The 5576-nt window shown below is 50.2% G+C and overlaps 1 pseudogene across 1 annotated transcript; it reads right to left on the bottom strand.

Moving 5' to 3' along the window:
- Positions 1–870: 870 nt before the first annotated feature.
- LOC309333197 (heparan sulfate glucosamine 3-O-sulfotransferase 3B1 pseudogene) lies at positions 871–2437 on the bottom strand (annotated as a pseudogene). The gene has a single exon. The product of its transcript is annotated as a heparan sulfate glucosamine 3-O-sulfotransferase 3B1 pseudogene (transcript).
- Positions 2438–5576: the final 3139 nt, after the last annotated feature.

The following is a 5576-nucleotide window of genomic DNA, read 5'->3' as shown; positions in this document are numbered from 1 at the left end:
TAGAGAGAAAACATCTCTGTACCACCTGGCTGCCTCGATGGCTGTTGTGAAACCCAAACAGGAAGCCAGTCTCTCCTTTGTTGTCGACACTGGAGCCACGCACACTTTAGTGTCATCTGCTGGGCTTCTTCAGAACTGCAAAGTGGAAGATATGTGTCGCTGGCAGATGGAAGCAGAAGGCCACTGACTCAGTCTGGAACCCTTTATTTTTCATTCCTAGATAATGATGTTCAGGCTTTTGTGGTTCCAGAAATAGCCAACTGTCTTTTATCTGTGTCTGCTCTAGTAGCTGATGGTTTCTGTGTTCAGTTTGCAAATAACATGTGTTCTTTTTCCAGGGATGGGAAGCAACTTTTCAGTGTTGAGTGTAAGAATAGTCTGTTCGTGGTTGAGATGCCTATTGCTGGTGATGACCCCCCTGAGGTAACACAGGTGCAGTGTGCAAACGTCCCACCACATGATGGCTGTTCCCATCTCTGGCACAGGAGACTCGCTCATTTGAATTGGTCCTATGTCAAGAAGGCCCCAGAGTGTGCAGAGGGGTGTAAATTAAAGGGATGTGATAAGTTTTTAGATTGCAGAGCCTGTAAGCAATCCAAGGTAAAAACATGTTCATATCCCAGGTCGAGCAGAGAGACAAGCAAGCCTTTTGAGCTAGTCCATGCAGATTTGTGTGGACCCATGCCGGTAAAGTCTCTGGGTCGGTCAAAATTCATTCTTCTTTTGGTGGATGCTTTTTCGAGGAACTCTTGGGTTTTTTCGATAAAACACAAAGGGGAAGCCACTGCATTGATTAAGGATTGGATCACAGCGGTAGAGTTGCAATTTTTTTTATTATTTCTTTTTTATTTCTAGCCTTTCACAAAAGTGTTTCAAAATGCCTAGTACCCGTATTGGAAAATAAAATTGTGCTTTTAAAAATTCTTTCTCCCTTACCCACCAACCTTTCTTTTATATTAATTTTTCTCATAGAAGATACTTGGAAGCACTTTCCAGCACAAACTGAACCAGGCTACAAAAAAGAGAAAGAGCAGAGTAAGGATTCAGCACTGTGGAATGTTAAAAACACAGCTATGGGCTGCTACAGTGTGGTTAGGCAGCTTAGTGAATTAATTGCTTAAGAATTAAAAATAAATTATTATAAAATAGATTTCTGTACATTTTACATATAGACCTATCTACATATATAAGGGGGATAGCAAGCTGAAATGAGGGGATTAACTCTGGCAAGAACGTCGGCATTAAACCATCAATCCCAGCCAAAGTCATGTCCAGTCATCTGGTAGAACTTCATGTTGAAGGGCCTGTAGAATTCCCGCAGCCTCTGGACCACTTCCTGGTCTATGTTGGGGTGGGTCCGCCCCTTGGTTTTGCCCAAGCAGTGGGGCTTGCTGCTGCCTTCAGCCTTTTTCAGGCATGGGAAACCCTTGGTTTTGTTGAAGTAGAAGTGTTTGTCTGTGATGATCCTCTTGAGGCCCAGAAAGTCCTGGACTCGGCCTAACTCACCAGCTGGATCACTGATTAGCCTCTCCCCACTGACAAAGAGGATCTGCCCAATGGGGAAGTACAGGAGCCAGTTTTCCAGGTGCTTGGCGTAAATGCCAATCTGGATGGCACTCCAGGAGGTATCAATGAGGCCCGTAGTCCTGTTTTTGAAGGTCAGGCTCTCAAAGGTGGGGATGTCAGGCTTCTTGGACAGAGTATGCGTGTAGTCAGATATGGCTCTGGTGACCGGGTCTCTCACCACCACAATGAGCTTGGTGCCCTTCGACATGGCAGAGATGCGAGCCGGGGCTTCCTTGGTGACAAAGTAGCTGGGAGTTTTCTCCATGGTGATCTGCCCATCGAGAGTTCTTGGCATCAAATCCCTGTACCAGGTGAGTCCCCGCTCGTAGTTGCGGTCGAAGAAGTGGGGCTCGGCGCCCACGGCCCTCACGTCGGGGTGCACCCGCAGGAACTTGAGCAGCACCCTAGTGCCACCCTTCTTCACGCCGATGATCACCGCCTGGGGCAGCCGCTTGGTGCCGGAGCCGTTGAGGAAGCTGGAGATGGGGCTGAGAGGAGAATCCACGGCAGCGCCGCCGTTGCTGTTGTTATTCCCCCCGTCGTCGTCCTCGTCGTTGTTCTCCTGCTCGCGGCTCAGCTGGCCCTTGGAGCCCGGCGCCCGCAGCAGCAGCAGCTTGGAGAGCGCCGCGGGGTTGTGTGCCCGCCGTGCAGGAGGTGCCGAGCCGCGCAGCAGCAGGAGACCCGGCGCGGCGGAGGCGCACGCCCCGGCGGCGCACGAATAGAGCACGCAGAGCCACAAGGCGAGCATGGCGAAGAGCAGCAGCGCGAGCAGCCTCCTCCGCCCCGGCGGGGGAAGCAGCAGCGGCGAGGCAGGGGCGCCGGGGGCATCGGGGGGCAGGCGGGCGCCGCCGCTCAGGCGCAGCTGGCCCATAGGCTGCAGCCCGCGGGAGGCAACCCCGGCACCATGGCTCGCGGGGCCCGGACGGCGAGCGCAGGAGGCGGCGGGGGGGAGGCGAGGCGGCAGCAGCAGCGCTCGCTCGCTTCCCGTCTAGTCCCGCTCGCGGTTGCAGCGAGTGGCGAGCGCAGCAGCGCTTCTTGGCCGGCCAGGCTGGAGCGCGGGAGGGCGGAGAGCAGGCGCGCCTCTGTAGAGTTGCAATTTTCTACCAAATTGGTTAGCTTTCAGAGCGATAGAGGGGCGGAGTTTACTGGATCTGCACTGCAGAGTTTCTTCCGCCAGAAGGGGATCAGTCACAGACTGACAGCACCACAGAGTCCTCAACAGAATGATGTTGCTGAACGCAAGAACAGAACACTACAAGAGGCTGTGGCTGCCATGCTGTTTGACGCAGGACTCCCACAACACTTTTGGGCTGAAGGGTGGAAGACGGCTTCGTTCACTCAGAATCATGTGTTTAATTCAGCTGTAGGGGACACACCCTATTTTCTGGTGCACGGTAAGAAGCCCAAAGCGCATTTCTTACATGTTTTTGGCTGTGAGGCTTGGGTCCTCATCCCAAAGGCCAAACACAGAAAGGGTGGACCAAGGTCCAGGAAGATGATCTTTGTGGGATATGAACCTGGGTCCAAAGCATGGCGGTTCGCATCTCCTGATGGCAACCAGTCCCGGCTGCTTGAAAGCAGCAGTGCTGAGTTCTGTGAGCAAAGTGGGTGGACACGCATACATGGTAACCCAGATGTTCTTTCAGAGCAGTTTCTTGACTCAGATGAGGAGGAAGAGGAGGGAACTGAGCCTGTTGCTGAGGAACAGTCCCGAGCAACAGGGTCCAGAGCAGGAGCGGCCCAAAACCCCTCCAAGGGGGTGGCCTAGAACCCCTCCACAGTCCACTGTCAAGTCTGAGCCAAAGAGTGAGCCGTCCTCGCCTGCAGGTCCAGCAGAGAGGTTCAAAAGACGCAGCAGGTCGGAGGGGAAGTTCTCTGATACTGGGGATGATCTAGCTGGCCCTAGTGGGTCAGAGTTGGTACCAGAGTTCACACTGAGGAGATCAACTCGGACCACGAGAGGTAAGCCACCTGACAAGTTTGAAGCCACAAGTGTGTGGGTTGGTGTGGCTCAGTGTGAACCTGAAAGTTTTGAGGATGTTCAGAACCTGCCTCAGGAAGAAGCCAGCAAATGACATGAGGCGATGCAGAAGGAGTTGAGCTCAATGGAGTCTCTAAGTGTGTTCTCTCTCACAACGTTGCCGGCTGGCAAACAGGCTGTGAGCAGCAGGTGGGTTTATCACCTTAAACCCACAGAGTCTGGAGAACCACAGTACAAGGCTAGGCTAGTTGCCAGAGGGTTCACACAGCGGAAGGGGCTGCATTACAGGGAGGTGTATGCTCCTACTTCCAGAAGTGAAACTCTGCGCATGCTCTTAGCCGTTGCTGCACAAAGAGGTTGGGAGATGAACCACTTTGATGTAGATGTCGCCTACTTGAACTCAGATGTCCAGGAGGAGTTGTACATGCTTCTTCCTCCAGGGTTTGAGGCCAAAGGGCAAGGCATCGTTTGGAGATTGCATAAATCTATTTATGATTTACGTCAATCTGCCAGAAACTGGAACATGTGTCTGAATTGAAGCCTTAGAGAAGCTAGGTTTCAGGAGAAGTGTTGCTGATAGCTGTCTGTACCTTAAAGGGTCAGGAGAGACACAGGAAGCTATCCTGGTCTTTGTTGATGATATTATTTATATGGCCCAGACAGATAAACATGTGGAGAAGTTTGCTAAAGAGCTCGGTAAACAGTTCAAGCTCAAACATCTAGGAGCTGTTCGGACTTACCTGGGTGTAGAGGCAGCTCGAACTGAAGATGGAAGCTTTTTGCTCAGCCAGAAGGGTAAAAGTGAGCAACTGCTTAAGAAGTTCAGAATGACTGATTGTGCAGGCATTTGGACACCCATGGAGACGAGCTACGTGAAAGACAGTCAGCAAGTAGAATGCACTGCGTTCGAAAATACTGAACTCTTTCAGTCAGCTCTGGGTAGCCTACTGTATCTGTCCCAGTGGAGCAGACCTAACATAGCATCAGGTCTTGAACATCTGGCAATGAAGTTTACTTTGCCTAGCACACTTCTGTACAGTGTAGTGTCAGAAAATGCTCCTTCAGTATCATCTACCTGATAACCTGTTGTCATTGGTGTGTCTACAGGGTTAGCATCCATCAGGTTTAGTTTGCTTAACACATCAGCAATTTTCTGTGACTGGTGTACTAGAATATTACCATCTTGGTCTCTCTCTATTTCCAGAGATAGGTAGTTGGTTACCTCACCAAGATCTTTCATGTCAAAGTGCTCCTTCAGTTGAGCTAGGGCGCTGTTGTACATTGTGACATCCTTCCAACAGCAAAGAATATCATCAACATAAAACAAGCAATACAGCTTCTTTTGCCCTTCCTCTTTGACAAATGCACATGGATCAGCTTTACCTTGCTGAAAACCTAGAAAAAACAACACTTCAGTGTGTTTAGAGTGCCAGCATCATGCACTTTGCTTGAGACCATATAGGGACTTCTTCAGAGAACAAACAAATCCCTGTTTTACCTGTACGCCATCAGGTGGAAGCATATAAAGTGATTCACCTAAGGTTCCATACAAAAATGCTGTATTCACATCGTGATGAGAAATGTGTAGATTCTCTTCTGCAGCAAGTTTGAGCATAAGCTTAATGCTCTCATATCTCACGGTGGGTGAGTAGGTCTCGTGATAGTCTTCTCCTGGTACCTGTGAAAAACCTCTGCCAACCAGACTGGCTTTGTGTCTTGCCATTTTCACCTGTCTTTGCTTTGAAGACCCATTTGCTGTCAAGCAGTTTCATCCCTAGAACTGTTGGAACTAGCTCCCATGTTTTGTTCCTCTCTAAGGAATCAAGCTCAGCCTTCATGGCAGTTAACCATGGCTCAGCATCCATTGAGTCCAAAGCCTGGATCTCTTGGAAACTTGAAGGTTCAAATACCTTCTTGGACCTATTAACAGCCGTTACAGCTTTTGCTGCTTTAGCAAATTCATCAGCAAATCTCTTTGGAGGTCTACCTTTTGTGGCTCTTTCAGACCTGCAAATTAGACGTAGGTCTT

This window comes from Podarcis erhardii (assembly GCF_964252035.2).
Source record: "Podarcis erhardii genome assembly, chromosome: W".
Lineage (NCBI taxonomy): Eukaryota > Metazoa > Chordata > Lepidosauria > Squamata > Lacertidae > Podarcis > Podarcis erhardii.
Note: the sequence above shows the minus strand (reverse complement) of the source record. Positions and strands in the feature narration are given on the sequence as shown.